The sequence below is a fragment of the Rhamphochromis longiceps genome, linkage group LG12 (assembly GCF_057381845.1).
Source record: "Rhamphochromis longiceps isolate RC_006_pf linkage group LG12, R_longiceps_female_GT1.1, whole genome shotgun sequence".
Lineage (NCBI taxonomy): Eukaryota > Metazoa > Chordata > Actinopteri > Cichliformes > Cichlidae > Rhamphochromis > Rhamphochromis longiceps.
This window is the reverse complement of record NC_140568.1, coordinates 36916325-36937514: the sequence shown is the minus strand read 5'-3', so window position 1 is coordinate 36937514 and position 21190 is coordinate 36916325. Positions and strand designations below refer to the sequence as shown.

The 21190-nt window shown below is 41.3% G+C and overlaps 1 long non-coding RNA gene across 7 annotated transcripts in view; it reads left to right on the top strand.

The window, feature by feature from the left end:
• The window catches only part of LOC146657810 (uncharacterized), a 93655-nt gene extending 72738 nt beyond the window's left edge, over window positions 1-20917 (top strand). For 4 of the 7 annotated variants that reach the window (XR_014914097.1, XR_014914101.1, XR_014914102.1 and 1 more), the window contains 4 exons: window positions 1901-2112; window positions 2347-2497; window positions 2579-5623; window positions 6432-7846. This is a non-coding gene — a long non-coding RNA (uncharacterized LOC146657810). Of the gene's footprint in view, window positions 1-1900; window positions 2113-2346; window positions 2498-2578; window positions 5624-6431; window positions 7847-20730 lie in introns of those variants that run through there. The other 3 variants (XR_014914100.1, XR_014914099.1, XR_014914098.1) reach the window with 3 other exon arrangements.
• Window positions 20918-21190: the final 273 nt, after the last annotated feature.

The following is a 21190-nucleotide window of genomic DNA, read 5'->3' as shown; positions in this document are numbered from 1 at the left end:
ACAGACAGCTATGATCACCAAAAAGTATATCCAATTTCTGAGTTAGGAAGATTGCTTTTAATGTCAGACCTTAATGTCACTGCAACATTTATTTCCCAATAAATAAATAAATAAATAAATAAAATGAATGAATGTACAGATTAACAAACAAACAAACCTTTTTTTCCTAAATGAGTCTACATGAATTTTTTTTATCAGTTATGTTCTTGCTCTGTTCCAACCTGGTGAAGACAGCTTGGACAGCTGCACTCCTTTCAGCCCCTTATTGTCCTGATGACAGACAAACAGCTGGTTTTAAGAGGAGGTATAGAGTGGATTGAATGGAATGAATGCTCTGGTCATAAACTCACATCTCACTCATTTCTGACTTATTGTAAGACACAGGTAGTAGACTTGCAGACGTTGAAGCAGGTGATGATCTATGAGCAGTATTACAGGCAGAAAAATAAGGTGGAAAGATGGAGATGGAGGAAGAATTGCAAAAATTTAAAAATGTCAACTTTGCCTTTTCAACTTTGAACTGTATTAGAGGGGAGACGCAACTATTTATGTATTTTTCAAAAGCTGTCAAAAAAACACTTGAGATTGAGACCATCCATAACAATTCATCACCTGTGCCATGCAGCATTATTTCTGCTGTTATGCAGTTTTGCCATTAGCATGTACTTGTGAACTGTGACAGTTAAAATACATTTATGGGCTCTTACCTCATTGGCATGTAGTTCTTCATAGGACACTGACTGTGGGTTTGTTGCAAGCACACAGTTTGAAGCCTCAATCGTGATCTTGAAAGAATCCACCTGCCTCGCAAGGTAAAGCTTCATGATTTAGAAACTGAAGTTTCTGTCTGCTCTGCTGAGGTTTTTAGCCTCTTCAGTAAATTATTTGGCTTTATGGATTGCTGTTTTGATTTACTAATGCTGCCTTAAACAAGAAGCAGAAAGATGCATGCAAGAGCAGTGTTTGTATTTAACTAATTTACATTTTATAGAAAATATGATCTTTCTCGTATGAACCAAAGGCCTAGTAATAGAGTGATAAATCCACACTCTTGATGACGAGAGGGATGAAGGATGAAATGGTTTTGGGGCTTCACCTCTGCCTATAAAAGCCTGGCTCTTTTGACCACAACTTTCTTATCGACTTTCAGCTCAGGCTTTAATACCTTCAAGTGGCACCAGAGGATAAGTAAACTTCACTATCTCAGTGTGTCTTCATCTACTCTGTCTGCCTTTACTTTTTAGTTTGTGACAGATTTCATAGGCTATACTAGTCTCATGTTCCTCTGCTTTCTTCCCCCCTTTTTTCGTTTTGCCTGTATAGATTTGTCCCTGTCATTTTGATGGGTCTCATCTTTTTTTTTATCATTTCAACATCCGTTTTTCCTCCAATGTCATATTATATAGTAGTTCTCTCTTGACTTTGTCCCGACGTCTCTCTTTTCTATCACCTTTCTCTCATTTTTGCTGGCTGTCTCTCTGTTTCTGCCCTGCTCTGTTTTTCAATTTCACTCCCTATCTTCTTCACTCACTGTGTAAATCCCCTCTTATCCACTCCCAGTAACAACTCGCCACATCCGGCTCTCTTGTTCTATCACTATGGATATTTGTTCTAGATTAACCTCTTGCGCTCTGTCCCACCTCTCCTCACACACAGCATTTTTCACCCATATCTCACCCTCTTCTTCTGTCGTGGCTGCCCTTCTCAGCTCCATCCTTCCTTTGTTTTTGGTCTTTTACTCTTGCCCTCTCCCTTCTCTGGGGAGCTGCGACATCAGTTTAACAGGCATCATAGCATCCAGTCCAATGCAATATAAATGCCTCCCTCTCTCTCTCTTTCCCTCGCTTGCTCTCTCTCTCTCTCATTTTCTTTTTTTTCTACTTCTTTCCCATTTGCACAGAAAAAGAGAAAGAAGGAACCTGATGAGCCACCAACCACCAGCCAATTCCCAGGGATGACACGCATGTTTGTGCCGCACAGATTGCCGTTTGCTTTTCATCTGAGGGATAGATTGAGCTCTTGACCCTCCCCACTCCTCCTTCTCCCTTTTCCCTCCTCAACAGCTTCCCTCCTGTTTTTGTCCCAAAAGGCTGTAGATGGGTTTTACACAGGGTAAGAAAATTGTTTTCAATTATCTTTCCTTTGACATTCTTTCATGTTTAATTTTTTCTATTCAGCATTTCTGTTCAGCATATTTGTAGAAGCATAAATACATGCATGTAGATATGAAGACGTTATATAGAATAATCATTTTTTGTAGGTAGCATTGAAATTGGTCACAAGCTTTTGGTAAATGAAATATTATATAGTGAACGTAAGAGAAATACTGAAACAGTATTCTTTCAGTATTGTTCCGGTCTGAAGGACTCATTTGCATGAAAACGCTACCTCCAGATGAACAGAATCAACCTTTTGGGGGAGGACTGAAACAGACCTTTTTCTAGTACTTTGCTGGGGAAGTTGCGAGAGCCCAAGAAAAACTTTTTCCAACTTCCAGGTGAGTGATTAAAAGCACTGCACTGAGAGCACACGATATGGTTGATACGACATATGAACTGACAGTAAATACATCTGATAGTTACCTAGGCAACCAGAATGTGGGATGTCCAGAAGTGATCAACCTTCAACTTCAAAGCAATGTCCAACCAGTGAATTGCTTTCCAGTATGTGCACAGCTTTACTCTTTGTTTATACATAATTTCAGCAAGTCCTCAAACCTGCGCACTTGTCCCTGAGGTCTGATCTAACATAATAAAATCACTTAAACGACATGTAGGAGAGCATACAGTTTAACACAGAGAACTAAAGAGGCTGGAAAGGTTTTTGCAGGCAGATGTCTTTCAGGACCATTATGAATTTATTCTGCATAGATTTGTTCCCCTTATGTTTTTTTATTATTATTTAGGTGCCCTTTGGTTTTAGTTTTGACACCAAAACTAGTTCTTACAGTTACAAAAAGAAGTATCTCATAACATTAACCATATCTTCGAATTCTTCATTTTCCAGGTTGTCACAGGGACAAGTTTAAGTTAAATGCAACACTTACACACTTTGCTTCCTTATATATTAGTTTCCATGACTTGTGAAGTCTTTTTGAGATGGTTTACAGAACAGTCCCCATACAATGGAGTTTTAAAAATGTTTAACACTCAGTATGCCTGACAAGCTGATAAGCTAACAATAGCATTTATCACTGTCTGAAATATTAAAGTACTTTTGTTCCCTCCATGTTGCGTAAAATGCTGTCTTGTTATTATCATTCTGTGAGTGAATTTACAGTATGTATGTGTCTGCAGAGGAAATAAAATGTCTGTATAAACGTATATTCTAAATAATCAAATTTATAGGCATTATTATGTGTGTGTGTGAGAGAGAGAGTGAGAGAAAGTGAAGCCAATATGAACACAATGTAAATAGCAGACATTCGTCTCGTGAAACTATGTATATACATTTGAATATTGGATTTTTGACAACATTTTGTCAGTGACTTATTTTGTTGAATAACAAACGATGCAGCTTAATTATGAACATTCTGAAAGACTGAAACATTTTTCATGCTATTCTGATTTCCTCAGCCACTCAGTACAAACATTTTTTATGTTTGTTTGAACAGAGACGGGGACAAAGAGTGACTCCAGTGAGTGTTGACTGATTCAGATCACAAAAGACAAACAAGTAAACAAACAAAAAAAACCCTTCAAACAAAACATGGTTTTATTTTGGTGTCAGTTTACTCAATTCCTTAGTGCATATTGCAAGAAAATCCATACAGAGTTAGTTTACTGATTGCTTCTAGCCTTTGCTAAAACATTTGTGTGGTGATGGGAGTTATATCTTCTACGATTGTAATCCGAAGTGCACTGAAAGGTTTTGATGAATATGAATAATAACAGTTATTTAAATTGTATAATAGGCTCAACCAATGACCAACCCATCTGAACACAGTTGGTAGGAGTCAAGTTTAATAAAACTGGACCGTTTGGTAATAATACCAGAGATCTTTTGAGGACTTGGAAAACACGTGCTGAGAATAAAGCCATGATGTAGAACAGCAATTCTTTTATTATTCCTTTTCATGCTGCATTTGCCTTGGAAGGGTAATGGCACCGGTATTTGTTAATGGTTATGGGCAATGTATTGGTTCTTGCTTGTGGAAACCAGACCTCAGCACCATTCCTGCATGTGCTTGAGATTACCATTCTCCACAGTGGTTTTCCCCTAAACAAGGAAACAAAGTTATCTCCCATTTTTTCAGCTGTTGTGGCAATCTCCCATTGAAGTTGATTGTCTTATTAGGTATTATATCTATTAAACTGTTATTTCATTCAGGCATTTCATTTCATTTTTGATTCTGAAGACTTTCATAGGTGGCAGTACTTAAAACATTACTTAAAAAAGCCTTTACTTGACTCAGCGATCTTATCTAATATCTTAACTTTATCTTATCTAGGCAATATTATTAGAAAGCACAACATATATTTTCATTGCTATGCAGATGATAGCCAGCTTTATTTATTCATGAAGCCACATGACACAAATCAACTAGTTAAACTACAGGCATGTCTTAAAGTAAGTAAAGCGCTATATAAATACAGGCCATTTACCATTTAAAAACAAAAAGGCCTGTATGACCTCTCATTGCCTACTTCAGACAAAACTGAGGTTATTGTACTCAGCCCTAATATTTACTTTAGATGGTATTACCTTGGCCTCCAGTTACACTGTGAGAAATCTTGGAGTCACTTTTACCAGCATATATCCTTCTGTGTGCACATTAAACAAATATAAGTAGAACTGCTTAATTGTATTTGTTGCTAAAATTAGAAACACCCTGTCCTAGTGTGATGCGTAAAAAACAAGTTCATGCATTCATTACTCATAAGGTGAACTGTTGTAATTCACTGCTTTAATTTCTCTTTAAAAACTGCAGTGAGAGTACTGACAGAGAAAGAGAGGACATATTTTCCTCATATTAACTTATATTTACTGGCTCCCAGTTAAACGTAAAATTGAATTTAAAGTCTTTCTCCTCACATACACATACTTGAATCAAGCCCCGTTATATCATGGAGATCTCATGGAACCATACTGTCCCAATACAGGACTGCTTTCAGACTGTTGGCTTACTTGTGGTATGTAGGGTATTTAAAAGTAGAATGGGAGGCAGAGCCTTAAGCATCCATGCCCCTCTTCTGTGGAACTAGCTCCCAGTTTGGATTTGGAAAACTGGCATCCTCTCTATTGGTGATCTGTCCAGGGTGTATCCCACCTCTTACCAGATGTTAGCCAGAATAGGGTCCAGCCCCTCCAGGCCCCTCTTCTGTGACCCCGATAAGGATAACAGGATAGGAATGGATGAATGGATGGTGGCTTACACTGCTGAGGCCTTGCCATGATGCGCTGAGTACTTCTTCACTTATGTCCTTTCACTCTCCATTTTGTTCCACTATTACATTTAATCATTAGAAAGTAGTAGTAGAATTACTGTAAATCATGTCTCTCTCTCCCATACGTGTGTCTTTGCTGTCTTTTCTTTTAGCTCACCCTCAACTGGTCATGGCAGGATCAAGGTGGCTGCCACTCCCTGAGCCTGGTTCTGCCAGAGGTTTCTTCCTGTTAAAAGGTATTTTTTCCTTGCTTGCTCTTAGTGGGGATGTCTGATTGTTGGGCTTTTTTCCTAATATTCTAGTTTCTTTACACTATAATATAAAGCAATTGGAGTTTACTATTACTGTGAATTGGCACTATTTAAGTAAAATAGAGTTGAACTGAATCTCCCTCTGTGCCATCTGTGAATCCCTATGCTTCTGCTTCAATGTATCACTGGAATTCATGTATAGACCAAGCCACTTACACACACTGGGCCTTCAGCCCAGGGAAATTGGCTGCGTAACACAAGTTGGGAGGTGAACAACACGTTTAAACGCCATCTTTTCTCATATGTATCCCACATAACAACATAGTCCAAACTTGTTCTCACTACTAGAAATAGTTCATTTCATTTAGGCAAGAGTGTGACTTGCAAGAGGGAGCACATGTCATACCCACTCACAGCTCCTACAGTCACACATAGATGGTACTGGGAAGCTGGCTGGTTAAGACCCTTGATGTCTGATTGCACTGGACATTTAGGTTCTCCGTCAGATAATATTTAGACAAGTTCAGGGCTGCAGTGAAAACTGATACTGCATGACAGAACAAGACTAAAATACACTATATGGACAAAAAGTATTGGGCCGCACTTCTTACATGTTTGAATTCAGGGGATTTGAGTGCCTTTACCAGAAAGGTAGAAATCAATCATCTGGCCATTTAGTCTGCCTTTACAAACATTTATGAAAGAACGGGTTGTTTTAAAGAGCTCACTGAATTTAAATGTTGTACAGTAACTGGATGCCACAAGTCAGTTTGTGAAATTTCATCCTTCATAGATATTCCACAGTCAACTTTAAGCAGTACTACTGGAAAATGGAAACAACTCAAAATACACAGAAACTCAACCACAAAGTGGAAGACCATGTAAAGTTACAGAAGAGGGTCATCAAGTGCTGAAGTGCATTGTGCACTGAAGTAGGCTTTGGAGCTGGAAATTTCATGGCATGGGTTTCCACAAGGCACAATGCCAAGCATCATATGGAATGCCGTAAAGTACGCTGCCACTGGACTCTGGAGCAGTGGGAACGTAGTCCATGCGGTGATGAATCATGCTTCTCTATCTGCAGTCTGATGAATGAGTCTAAGAATTCCAAGAGGACTTTAACTGCCTGATTTTATTGAGCCATGAGGTTGATTTTCTGTGGTTCTGGGGTCCTTAGTTCTACTAAAGCAAAATCTTAATGCCTCAATACTACATTTTGGACAGTTCTATGCTTTAAACCTTATGGTAACAGTCTGGGAAAATCCTTTTCTGTTCCAGGATTGCTGTACCCCAGTGCACAAAGAAAAGTTCATAAAAGCATAGTTGAATGAATACTGTTGGCAAGGACTTGACTGGTCTACATAGAGTCCTGATCTCAATACATTAAATACCTTAGGCAAGAACAGAAATTGTGAGCCAGTCCTTCTAGTTCAATGTGTGTTTGACCTCACAAATGCTCTTCTGTCCCCACAGACACACTCGAAAATCCTGTTGAAATTCTTCCAGGAAAGTGGAAACAGTTACAGGTTTAAAGGCAGGACCAACTACATATTAATGCCTATGGATTTAGGATGAGATTACATAAAAGCTAGTGTTGATGTATTGTGTAGGTAGCTTAATATTTTTGTCAATGTAGTGCAGAATGCAGAGGTTGCTTTATATTTTCATATAAAGAAAAAGAAAAGGGTGATTGGTTATGATCTTGACCCTCAGTAACATGTGATTTTTAAAATGGGTATCATTAGGAATGTGTAAATTAAAAAAACTTTGGATTTCTAAAGTATGTGAACTCACTAGACGAAAAACAGGCAGAATCGAAATTTAACGTATGTGTCAAAATCTGTGCTGCATATAAGGTGGTTGAGTGTCGCTGTGCGTGGGCTGCATTATATCAGTTTGCTTGTGTGTAGCGTAATATTTGCTTGAATTTGTCTATCAGTGTGCTCGTGTGTCTGTTTGCGTAAATTTGTGTCTCTAAAAATTTTTTGTGTGTTTGCTGTACTTGGTAATTAAAGCGGTGCGTGCCAGCCCAGTGACAATGTAATACCACTCTAATCGTCTTCAGCTCTCCCATCTGTGTGCCCAACATGACTGTCTCTCTATCGCACACGCACAAACTCAAAGACACACCAGACGAGCCAACGCTCGTATTTCTTTTTACCTTACAATTCTCACTCGAGAAAAAGAGACACAACGGGAAACAAAGCGCCACTCAGACAGAAAGCAACTCGCTCAGTAGACTGGGACAGCCAATTAGAGATTTACAAAGACATGAACATATTAATATTTAGCAAAGTGCTTACTATAATACTTACTATAGCATACTTTCTATAATATAAATTACACGAATGACCATAGTTAGACACAATCCACATTTTAACCTTCACAGATTTGTATTTATTCCCAGAAACTTTCAGTAAGTGAGGCGGATCTCTTAGAATAAGAAATGGAAGGAGCAAGGTTTCTAGTTTAAAGAGGATAAAGGTTTAATATGTGAGAGGGTTGCAAATCAAGCTATGTAACCGTTTAAGAGGTTTGGCTGTATCTAAAGAGATATGGTGATATTTGTTATTGCTGAGTTGTTTTTGTTTTCACTGTTAGAGTATACTGATTACAACTGCAGACAGATGCTGTGATACTAGTGGTTGGGGAATAACAGCTTTATTTATTTTTTTCAACTTTTTACTCCCGAAAGATTCTTTTGTCCACTACTGTGCTGTATGGAGCTTTTAGCTACTAAAATACAACAAACTCACCTTTTTTATACTAGGTGAAATATTCACAACCTCTGCTGTATTAATTTGTGTTTCTAGTCCTGAATTTTCACCTTTTATCACATTTCGCAACACAAATGTCTTACCGTTATGTTTGTGTCCCTGAATACGATTGCTATCTGTCCAAACGTCCTCGTATGCTTTGATTAGTCATCCTCTCCTTTTCACGCTTTGTAGAGGCAAAGCATGAAATGCAGCATGCAGAAGTATCAGTACTAGCAGCGGGAGATAATATATATTTAAAACCCAGACGTTATTGTGATACTGGGTTAATTAATTATTGTCTACTTTTAAGGGAAATAGTCCACGTCTGGAACATGGATAGATGAGTGGTGGAGTAAAGTATTTGTATTCATCCTTTCATGTCTAAAGATGAATAAAAATACCAAAGTATTTTATGTACTGGTTTTGCTTTGGTCTTTAGCCCCCACTTGAGACTATTTACAATATACATGTTCTAGACATATTTACTTCTTGTTGTAACACATTTGTTTCAAAGTTGTGCTGATTGTCACAAAAGAGGACTACAAAAGCCTGATAAAAATGTTTTGGGGTCTAGTTCACATTTTGCTGTGAGACTGGGTTGCAATACTAGTATGCAGCTAAGCATAGAGTGAAAGAGGTGTGATAAAAACATCTATAGGGTTTAAGCTTTTTTGTGTATTGCTGTTTGTCCTTTTCTTCCAAAACCTTCTTCCTAAAAAGTTAACTAATTTTTCCTTCATGAAAGTTTAGGTTTGAAAAAAAGTATAGGAGGAACATGAAGCCAAAGAGACATAAAATCCAGATTTTAAAAATTCACTTCACTTTATTTTACTCTACTACTGGCTCCTGCCCCTTCCGTACTCTTGTACCTTCCTTCTGCTCCCCTCACTTCTCCTTATCTCTACAACATGGAAATTGGATACTCTAATTTTTATCCGCCTACTCTTCACTGCTGTGTCCAACAGGCTGAACACCACACTGTCAGCCTGTTGGACACAGCTTGTCAGTAATATGTAACATTTATAAGTAGGAAAGCTTAATTTCCAGCCCTGGAGACACGCTATCTTGACAGTCCCAACCAGTGTTACTACACTTCACGTCTAAAGTTTTAACAGACAGACTGATGTACATGAGTTTATTAACTGACTGGGCCTGTTGAATAAATGAGTCTCTGGTGTAATTCCTTATGAGCTGGAAGATTTTGGAAGCATGTACATCCTGTTCCTCCCGTTTTACCCGTAAACCCGTCATCTATTCTGAACCTTCGATTTACCTGTTCCACCTAACATCCGTCCACTCTCATGATCAGCTTGGGAAAATAGAGCTCATTTAAGACTCTGATACACAATTACATGGACAGAGGCTTACAGGCTAACCCTGTAAACTCAGCCACACACTCAGATTCATGCACATTACATCCCCCCCCTCTCTCTCTTACACACACACACACACACACACACACACACACACACACACACACACACACACACACACACACACACACACACACACACACACACACACACACACCTGTCTGGATACTGCTCCCCTGTGTGATTTTTATAGTGAAAGGTTAATTTGAGTGTAAGGAGCCCAAGGCAATGACTGGGAACAAGGGATAGAGAGAGTGTGAGAGAGAAAGCAAGTAAGAAACAGGGAGGAGTGTTAATTCAGTTCAGGAAAAGCACCCACTTTAAGTAAGATAGTGACAGAGACACCAAGAGGTAGGAGAGCAAGAGAGACTCGAGCACTCAGAAGCTATATTTAATTAGCCTTGGATGACTAGCTGACTTGCTAGAAAAAGGCCACTCTCCCTGCACACTTCTCTCCTGTCAAGTACCCTGTTAGTGAAACCTCTAAGACAGATGGAGGGGGTGGAGGCAAGACGAGAGAATGAAAGCAACAGATGGACAGAGGGAGATTCAGAGATCTAGACAAAGTGATGGAAATGGACTGAAAAAAAAAGGAAAGCATGAAGAGAGGGAGCTACACAGAGAGATCAGACCACAGCCATCTGAAGTTTGGACAACAGCAACAAAGAATGCAAAAGTCAACATATTTAAGCATGCAGTTTACACAGAGCTAGTGACTCCACAGTGTAATGGTTTACACAATCGCCTAACAGACAAAGAGTCTCTGGCTTGATCCTGGGAGGAGAAATGAATCCCTTTGGGGTTGTGTCAGGAAGAATATGTGACGTTAAAAACTATAAAAATCTACCAAATCAAAAGTGCAGAGCCACCTGCTGTGACAATCTCTTTTGATTACAGGAACAGCTAAAAGTAGAATCACACACAGAGCTGATGTATACAGTATACACATGTATATGGCATATATCCCCATCGCCGCATGTCTTTTTATATTCATTTCTAAAGATATTTATTGATATAAAGTGGCAAATCTATGGCCCCACGGGCAAGGAAGCCCATATTAATCTTTATTGCTCTTTGGTGGTGTGCATAGCTGGGAGCTGTTGGTCAGCTATAGTAAGGTTTTTTTCACACACTCTTCCTCTGAAAAACAGTGAGATGCAATTGTAAAAGAGAACAATTCCACAAGGACCACCTACCAGAGATGAGCAGTAAGATGTAAAAAGTAACGCATCACTGTAATCCGATTACTTTTTTCAAGTTACGAGTAAAGGATTACTATTGCAAAAAAAAAGTAATTACACTGCTGTTGCTGCGTTACTGTGTTACTAAACCATGATTTTTTTTTTTTTTTTTTTTTTTTTTTTGGGCCTGTCCCGTTTGGCTCTTTTGCCATCAGAATTGTTGTCTAAAGGCAAAGAAAGATGCCCAACGGATTTACTTTACCAAACTGACCATCCCAGCCTTGCCGTAATGGTCCATTTGATTCACCTTTTATTGTTTATTTTATTTTCACTTACTGAATACGGGACAGACTTGACTGGGGGAAAGAAGGGGAGAAAGAAAGAGGGAAAGAGAAACAGCTGAGAAGAGGGACGGGGGAGAAGGGCAAAAGACAAAAACCAACAGAACGGGCAGAGAAAAAAAAATGCATATATCAATCACCTGGATCACCTGCTGAGAAAGAAAAAAGAAAGCAAGCAGAAGAGAACAAGAGTAATAGAATAAACAACATCACAATGATATATGGGAATATGACAGTAAATACTAAATGTTAAACATTATTGTGCAGCACATAAGATCAACAGAACACAGTGTGCTTTGAGGTAGGAGCCAAAAAGGGTGTAGTTTGTGGGTGTGATCACCCGTGTGTACACCTGTGAGCATGGACGCGCTTGTTTTTTGTTTTTTTAAAAGGTTCCTTCATGTAATAATCTGCTAGAGGGTGTGGGGGGGCCACAGCCCCGTCCTCCAGGGCGTGAAGCAGGTGTGGAGGAGATCAAAACTCCAGACATCCAGAGGCCCCCAGAACACAAGAGACCAAGGAAGACCAACAGAGGGGCAGCCGCGCCACTGTCCCAGAAAGAGCTGAGGAGAGTCCCAGATGAGGGCTCACTCAGCAGCCGCGGAGCAGAAGCCAGGGGGAGTTGCAGTGACGCGCCCGTGAGCTCCGCTGGCAGCCAGCTGCGCCTGAGTGACCGAGCCCCAGGCCGAGAGGCCGGGGGCACCCCACCTCCGAAGTGGCCCGAGCGAGCCCCAGGCTCCAGGCCCCGATAAGCGGCCGCCAAGGAGTGAGCCGGTGTGTACCTGGACGCCCATCCCCGGACACAAAGAACCACCAACGCACCGATGTCTGAGGGGGTCCGCCACTGGCAGGGGAAGTGGTGGTAGGGGGAGATAGGCCTCCAAACCTTGGAGGGCCTGAGATGTCCCCAGAGAGGTGGCGCCTGACACCCAACCTGACATATAGACACAGACATACAGGCACACACAGATACAAACATCCATTCCCACCCTCATGCTCTCATATGCACTTACTCCACACTCAACCAACGTGGAGACAGACATAAAGAGACGTTGTACACACGATCACACTCCCCAAGCGTACTCTACAAACCGGGTCTAGGTGCCCCCGCCCCTGGAGGGGGGAACTGCACCCAGACCCAGGTGGTGTTTCCCTTTTCCCTGCGGTGGGGGGAGGCAGACCGCCCCGACTCCGCAGCAGCAGGAAGGCTCCACACTCCAGACCGCAGTCGGACGGCCAACTCCTCCTCCTAGTCCTAGCCCCCCTGCTCCAGCAGGTCGCAGAGAACGGGGGTGAGAGAAGACTCCGACCCTCCCTCCACCCGCTCATTGTAATGTTGATGCATGTGTGTTCTAAGGTGCATTTAAAACCCAGGAGGGCTTGGAGCTACCTGCCAGAGAGCAGCAGGTAAGCGCATGGTCCCTCCTGCTAGCCCTCAATGTCTACGTGTATTTAAAATTGAGAGGTGGGCAACGATGCCAGGGGTGGGGTGTACACCCTGATGGTACTTTGGACTCCGTGTATCGTGCCCACCCCCAAGATCCTATATGTATGTGTAATGAGAGTGTGAGTAATGTGAATGTCTAAGTTGTGGGATAAAATTGAGGCAGAGGCAGCCAGAAGGGGACATAAGGGTGGTAGCCTCCTCTGCACCCTGGTGACATACCCCTACTCCAAGGCCCTGCATGTGTGGGTGGTTGTGGTGGAGCGGGAAGAGGGAGGCAGCTGGAGATGGGGAGGGAAGGAAGGGAGGGGCAAGTGACCCCTCCCTGGGGCCAGCTCCCCCGCTGACCCCAGTAGGCACCCCCATACTCCGCGACCCGCCAGGGAAAGGGGGCCCAGGCCCATCCAGACCGGGCCTAGTGCAGCAGCGCCGCCCGGCCCCACAGAGCCCGGGACAGTCCACCCAACCCCACCACAGAGAAAACTGCACCCACCCCACCATCCACTCATCTTCCAGACTACATAAGACAATAAACACCCAGGCTGAGATCTTCCTCCACCTCTCCTGTATCTCCCCCTCCTGCAGAGGCAGCTCCTGAGGAGAGGAAAGCTCCTGCAAGATGTGACAATCTCCCCCACCAGTTGAAGAGCCCCCCAGGTGGCTCGACGCACCGGCGGCACCCTGCTCCAGGGCTGGGCCCCCATGCACCCACCCGCCCACAACCCCGGCAACACACCAACCAGGACCCAAGCCCCCGAGGCCCGGTCCGGGTCCCAGCCCAGAGATGGAGCGCCCCCAGAACCTCACGCCCATCCCGGACCCACCCAGGGGCAGCCAGGCTACCAGGTCAGTAACCCACGTCCGTCAGCACAGACCCTCCCCTAGCCCCGCTGCACGCAGCCGCGAGGAAACAGTCACCGGAGAGCCAACAGAGCCCCTAACCGGACATGACCGCTACCCCGGGTTGAGCCCCCCAAGGAAGATGCCTCTGGGGAACCCCCCGACGCCCTAAGCCTGTCCCTACCCCCACACCAATCACAACAGTGAAGGCGGGACCAAACTATGACCCCCCACCCCCACTAGGTGATGGAGCTGATCAAAGGAGCCCAGAGCAATTGATCTGATGTGGTGGCAGAGGCTGTATCAAGACTAATGTAATCTAATAGATAATTTCTATATTGGTTAGAATTAAGATTATTTTTATTTTCCAGTTCATGAGGACTGTTTTCTTGGCTATGCATAGGGCAGTGAAAACCATATGGGCTATATTCTTTTCTGAAGTGACATTATCTAAGCTGCCCAACAAACACACTAAAGGGGAAGTTAGAATGTTACATTTCAGACACTTCGATAAGTCTTCACATATCTCGCGCCAAAACTTCTGAACTGGTGGACAGAACCAAAGAGCGTGGATATAATTGTCCGGTGAATTGGTTTGGCAGTGTGAGCAGTTGTTGGTAGACGTAAAGCCCATCTTGAACATCCGATGACCTGTATAGTGCACTCTATGTAATATTTTGTATTGAATTAATTGAAGACTGGGATTTCTAATTAGATGAAAGGTTTTTAAGCAAATCTGAGACCAGAAGTTTAGGTCTAAGTTAACTGATAAATCCGCTTCCCATTTTGCAATAGGAAGTGATATTGATTCATGTGTTTTAGAAAGCATTCTGTATATTTTGGATAGTAATTTGGGGGGTTTAAGAGTAAGAAATTGAACCACACTTGGTGGTGTTTGTAGTTCAACTTGACCCGGTTTAAATTTCTTTTTTACTATGGATTTAATTTGTTGATATTCTAAAAATCTTTTCTTGTTGATCCCATATTGTGTAACTAGTCCGTCAAATGAAATAAATTCTGTTCCTTCTAGTATATGTTCTAAATATTTGATTCCTTTATCACTCCAATCTGAAAAGTTTATCATATTATTGTTTTGTAATATGTCAGGGTTGTTCCAGATAGGTGTACGTTTGCATGGGATTAATGAAGACGCCGTCAATTTTAGAAACTCCCACCATGCTGTCAGAGAAGAGCTGATGTTGATGCTTTTAAAGCATTCATGTCGTTGGATGTTTGAGCTGATAAATGGTAGGTCTGAGATCTCTAGATTATTGCAGAGTGCTTGTTCTACATCTAGCCAAGGTTCATCTAAGAGGGTATGTTTTAGCCATCCTGAGATAAACTGAAGCCTGTTGGCTAAGAAGTAGTGCTGAAAGTTAGGCAGTTCTAGTCCTCCTTTATCCTTGGTCTTTTGTAGTGTTTTTAAGCTTATACGTGGGGGTTTATTTTTCCAAAGGAATTTGGACATACATGAATCTAGAGATCTGAACCAATCTTGTGGCGGTTTAGTTGGGATCATTGAGAATAAATAATTTATTTTTGGTAAGACCATCATTTTTATAGCGGCAACCCTTCCCATGAGTGATATGGGTAGACATTTCCATCTAGCCAGATCATCTTCTACCTTCTTTAAAAGTGGGATATGGTTTAATTTAGTTAGATCTGCAAGCTTGGGAGAAACATTAATACCTAAATATTTTACATTTCCCGATTGCAGTGGTGTAGAAGAGGAATTATGGAAGGAGCAATTAATCGGTAGGACTGTAGATTTTGACCAGTTAATTGAGTAATCTGATATTCTTGCAAAAGAGTTTATCAATTCAATCACCCCAGAGATATTGGTTTGTGAATTTTGGAGAAAGAGTAACACATCATCCGCATAAAGGCTGATTTTATGTTCCACGTTCTTGCATTTTATGCCCTTAATTACTGAATTCTGTCTAATTGCTGCTGCTAGTGGTTCAATAAAAATTGCAAATAGTGAAGGGGAGAGTGGGCATCCCTGCCTGGTGCCCCTCAAGAGACAGAAGCTGGAGGATGTCTGGTCATTTGTTCTAACACAAGCTGTTGGGGAATTATATAATATTTTTAACCAGTTTATGAAAGAGGATCCAAAACCAAATTTGTGTAAAGTTGCAAATAGAAATTTCCAGTTAACTCTGTCAAATGCTTTTTCTGCGTCTAAAGAGAATATTGTAGTTTCTAGGTTTTTACTGTATGAGTAGTCTATCAAATTAAGTAATCTACGTGTATTTGTTGATGAGTGCCTACCTTTTATGAAACCAGTTTGGTCAGGATGAATTAAGAGGGGGGTTATTTTCTCCAGTCTTTTTGAGAGAGCTTTGCAGATTATTTTAAGGTCTACATTTATAAGGGATATTGGACGATAGCTTGAGGGATATACAGGGTCTTTGCCTGGTTTTAGCAGGAGATTAATGTTTGCAGAATTCATATTTGATGGAAGTCTGCCCTTTTCTTTAATTTCCAACAACGTTCTGTAGAAAACTGGTGCTAGAATCGACCAGAATTCTTTGTAGAATTCTGCAGGAAAGCCATCTGGACCTGGAGCCTTATTATTGTGCATACTTATCAGGGCTTCCTGGAGTTCACCTGGTGTCAGTGGTGAATCCAGTGCCATTGCTTGAGTGTCCAATAATTTTGGAAGAGTTATGTTGTCCAAAAACTGATCAATTTCTTTTTTAGATGGGTTTATTTGTGGTGAATACAACGTTTTATAGAAATCCCTGAAAATGTTGTTTATTTGTATCGGATCATATATTGTGTTCCCAGATGAATCTTGAACAGCACATATAGTTGTTTTTTCTTTATTTATTTTTAGCTGGTTTGCTAGAAATTGACCGGATTTATTACCATGTTCATAATTTTGTAGGCGTAGTCTTTGTACTAAGAATTTTGTTTTTTTATCAATTATCTCATTTAATTCTAGTTTTGTTTTGCGTATTTTGTTCAATGTTTCCTGATCTTGGTGGGACGCGTAGGCTTCTTCTAGTGATTTGATGTTTTTTTCTAATTCCTGAATATTTTTGTTTTCTTTTTTCTTTTTATGTGATGAGAAAGAAATTATTTTACCTCTCATCACAGCTTTCCCTGCTTCCCATAGAACAGAAGCTGATGTTTCGGGAGTGTCATTATAGTTCAAATATGAAGTCCACTCTTTTTTAAAATATTTAATAAAGTCTTCATCTTTAAGTAGTGATATATTAAATCTCCAGTTTTTTCTTGGCGTAGTATTATTCTTGTGCATTAGTGTTAAAGATACAGGACCATGATCGCTGACAGCTATAGGGTGAATCTCAGTGTCTGAAATGTCGTTCAGCAGTGAGCTGCTGACCAAAAAATAATCCAGACGAGAGTAGGAGTGATGGACATGTGAGAAAAAAGTATATTCCTTACTGGTGGGGTGAAGGGAGCGCCATGCATCGCAAAGACCAAAGTCGCTCATATACTGTTTGATTATATTTGTGGACTGCCAATTACGCTGAGTTCCCGCTGTATTGAGCCTATCCATGTCTTCATTTAGTCCAAGGTTGAGGTCACCTCCAAGAACAAGTGTGCCATCTAAGTGTTCAGAGAGTGCACTGAAAAAACCGTGAAAGAATGAGGGATCATCAACATTTGGACCATATACACTTGCAATACATAGCTTTTTATCACGTATAGATAGTTTAATGATTAAGAATCTGCCCTCTGGATCTATAACTGTATCGAGTACTGTGAAATTAATATTTTTATGTATTAAAATTGCTGCTCCCCTTTGTCTAGAATTATAACAAGCTGAGAACACATTAGGAAACTCAGGTGTTTTAAGTTCATTCGAACCTCTAAGAGGTCTGTGGGTCTCTTGTAATAGGACAACATCTGCCTGTAGTTTTTTGAGTTGGTTAAATATTTTTAACCTCTTTTCTCTGGAGCCAGCTCCATTTATATTCCATTTAATGAACCTCAGTGTACCCATAGATGTTTGTGTATAACTAGGGATGTATGCTGTGTGCGTCGCTTAGACAGGTGGAGAGAATACGTCACTTGTTCATAAATAAAGAGAAGGAGAGAGAGAAAAAATGTGTGGCGAGATGCTCCCTGAGTCTGACTTTGTGTATGCATAGTTACTAATATGAGTAGGCTTGGCTTAAGTGTGTGTGTATCTTATATGACTGTGTGCGCTGTCTGACTGATGTAAATGTGCTGCCGTTGAGCGCATGGTGCGTATGTGTCGAAATAAAGGATGTTTGTGGATGAGTGTCGAAGCAGGTGATCAAGGCAGTGAAAGGAATAAAGAAAGAAACCAAGGACAGGGGTGAGCAGCATAAAACCAAGAGGGGGAAAAGAGAGGAGGAAAAAAAAACAAAAAACGAGAAGAAAAAAAAAACAGAAACAAAACGTAAACATTCCAATTAAATCACTGACGGAGAGTGACGGTGTTAATTCTGCTATGAAATCACACTTTAAGATGCGATTTGATACTGGTAAGTTAAACAGATGTTAATGCAAGTTAGTGTGAGTGGATAGGGAAATGGTGCAGCTGATTCTTATCTGGTGTGAGGTTAATACAGCCACGGAGTGATGTTGGGGTCGCGGTGGAGCTGTCCGTCCACGTACAGCCGGTCCACAGCGATGACAGCGCGGGAGCCCTTCTGGATGAAGCCGCGTCGGATTGGGAAGAGGACCCTGCGTCGTTCCAAGATCTCTTTGGGGAACTGGTCGTTCACGCTGAAGTCCGTTCCTTTTAATTCCCTGCCGCGGCTTTTCACATGTTGCTTTTGTTTGAAGTGGCCGAATTTGGCCACGATAGGACGTGGTCTCCCGGCCGTAGCCCGAATGGGGCCGAGGCGATGTACCCGATTGAAGACGATGTTCTTCACAGTGTCCTCCGGCAGCTTCAGGTGGGTTTTGATGAAGCTTTTTACCGTGGTCTCCGCGTCCTCTCCAGCGGCTTCTGGAATACCAGAAAATACCAGATTATCACGCATGCTACGAGCTTGTAGATCGATAACTGTTTCTTTTATTTTTTTATTTTCTCTATTGAGCTGGGTAACATTATCTGTGAGACATTTCACCGACTCCCTTAGCGTGGCATTTTCAGCAGCAAGCGTTTCCACCTGCTGCTGGCTGTACTCCAGGGATTCTCGCAAGCATTTAAATTCTCGGTGAAGAATCTCCACCAAGGACAGCCTTGCGTCGAAACTGGACAATCGCTTGTCGATTGACGCCAATATGTCGGCAATATCTTTGCCGGCTGGCGATGTTGAGCCGGGGGAATCTGCCGGGCGTTGTCTTTTCGACGACGGCGTCTCAGCTTTGGCCGGGGAAGCTGCACACGGGGTCTTCTTCATCACGAGATCCTGAAAGCACTGATCGATGTAATCTTGGAGAGTCTCTAAACTCTCCTCGTTGTTCTCCAGGGTGTTGGAGATTATTTAGACAAATAGTGTTAGTTATAAGACAATTGATAAGTGTATTTGGTAATGCTGAAGCTTAAATGAATTTGTTCAAATCTAAACTACCATTTGCTTTAATTTTCCGCCAAAATCTCCGGCGTCTGACGTCAGTTACAACATGAGTCGCTTACCTTGTCCGTCACTCCAAACCATGATTTTGTTAGGGAGAGTGTCTCATGACAATGACGTTTGTGAGTGGAACGTCCGTCTGTGTGTAGATCAACAATGGATAATATAGAGTGTGGGAGAGAGTACGACCGTGCAGCGTTTAAAGCTTGGAAGTACTTACACTACTTTGATTTTGATTCCATAAAAAGTGACAAAAACATTAGTGTCCACTGTACACTGCGTGGGAAGAAAACTTCTTTCTTCAAGTTCGAGAATGTTGCATATAATTTAATTTTTGCTTGATGCAATGTGCATAAAGCTAAATAATTACAACTAATAAAACAAGTTTTAAAAAGAGACTTTTTTCATTTGATTCAATTTTATATGATGGATTACACAGAAAAAATTGAATTGGACTAAAAGGTCTATTGCTTTATAATTATACAGGTTGTGTATCATGTTTTTAAAAGTAACTAAGTACCGTAAATGTCGGGCTATAAGCCGCTACTTTTTGCACAAGCTCTGAACCCTGCGGCTTTTAGTCAGGTGCGGCTTTTCTATGGATTGTCCGTGATTTTTGTCATATCGTAAGACGATTTGTTTTGTGTGTTCCGCTGTTGTACGGCACTACGTTGCCTGGCGGAAGGATCGGGGTTCAAGAGTGGTATGTTAGTCACATGTCCGTCCGCCAGGCAACGTAGTGCCGTACGAAGTAGCGCGAAAAACAAACTTCAAAGTAGCGCTACGCATTCAGCGGGAGGCGTGGATGATGAGCGGCGATAAACTTGCAAGTTATGCCCAAAAAGCAAGTTATGCCCAACTCCACCGGTGGATTCTGACAGCGTGGAAAAGTGTGAAAACATCCACGATCACCAACGGATTTTGAAGGGCTGGACTGCTGCATGATGGAGAGGAGGACACCGCCACGGCCCTTCTGAGGGTGTTCGACTCTGACACTGACAATGAGGATTTCTTTGGTTTTGAAAGTGACAACGAAGGAGAGAAGAAGAGTGGATGACGAAGCCATCCTGAGCCTGTTTGTATCCGACACTGGAGAAGAGGACTTTGGTGGTTTTAGTGCGCAGGAAGAAGAGAAAGATGGTGGTGAATGACTGACTTTTCTTCTTGTTAAAGCTGTGTCACTGCACCTCAGCCTAAAAGGTAGTCCGAATCTATTTTTCTGGTGTGCTGTAGGCTACTGTTATGTACTACATGTGCAAATATGTACCCATAACTTGTTTTTCAAAATATTAATAAAAGTGATGTCTCCAAACAGCCATCTCTTTCCTGACAATTCCCTTTGTGCATATTCTCTTACATATGATAAGTCAACATTGAAACACCTGCGGCTTTTGGTCAGGTGCGGCTAATGTATGTACAAAACAGGATTTTCCCCTGATTTTAGCTTGTGCGGCTAATATTTAGGTGCGCTTTGTAGTCCGGGAAATACGGTAATAAAGTAACTAATTACTTTTGAAAATAAGTAATTAGTAAGGTAACTGGATTACTTTCTTGGAGAAGTAATCAGTAATTAGCAACTAATTGCGATTTTCCAGTAACTTGACCAACACTGTTACCTGTGGTTTTAAGGGGCTGGAATACACCACCAGAAGGACTTACTGGATGTTGGATTGGAAGGTCTGAAAAGAGCAAGAAGCCATTGTGAATGTTATCATCCCAGTAAATGGCCGCAGTAGGCAGTTACATGGCTGTGGTTACATGTACACATTTCACTGTGTGTTATACTTGTATAACTATGCATGTGACAAATAAAGAACCTTGAACCTTGAACCCACATTTTTTTCCATTTGCTTGTAATGTTTCAGAAGATTTCTGGTCAACTGTCTAAAATGGATAAGACTAAATATTGCCTTATTTTTTACAAGTGTATGCATTTAACTGGAATATTTAATATTCCAGTTATATTTAAGTATCTTTCATTAATCGTCTTTAAATGACTGTCTTGTCTCAATCAACTCTCTGAAGACTATTTCCTGTTTAACACAGTAACTGCTGTTTTGGTCTTCCTCTTGTTTCTTAAGGACTATGT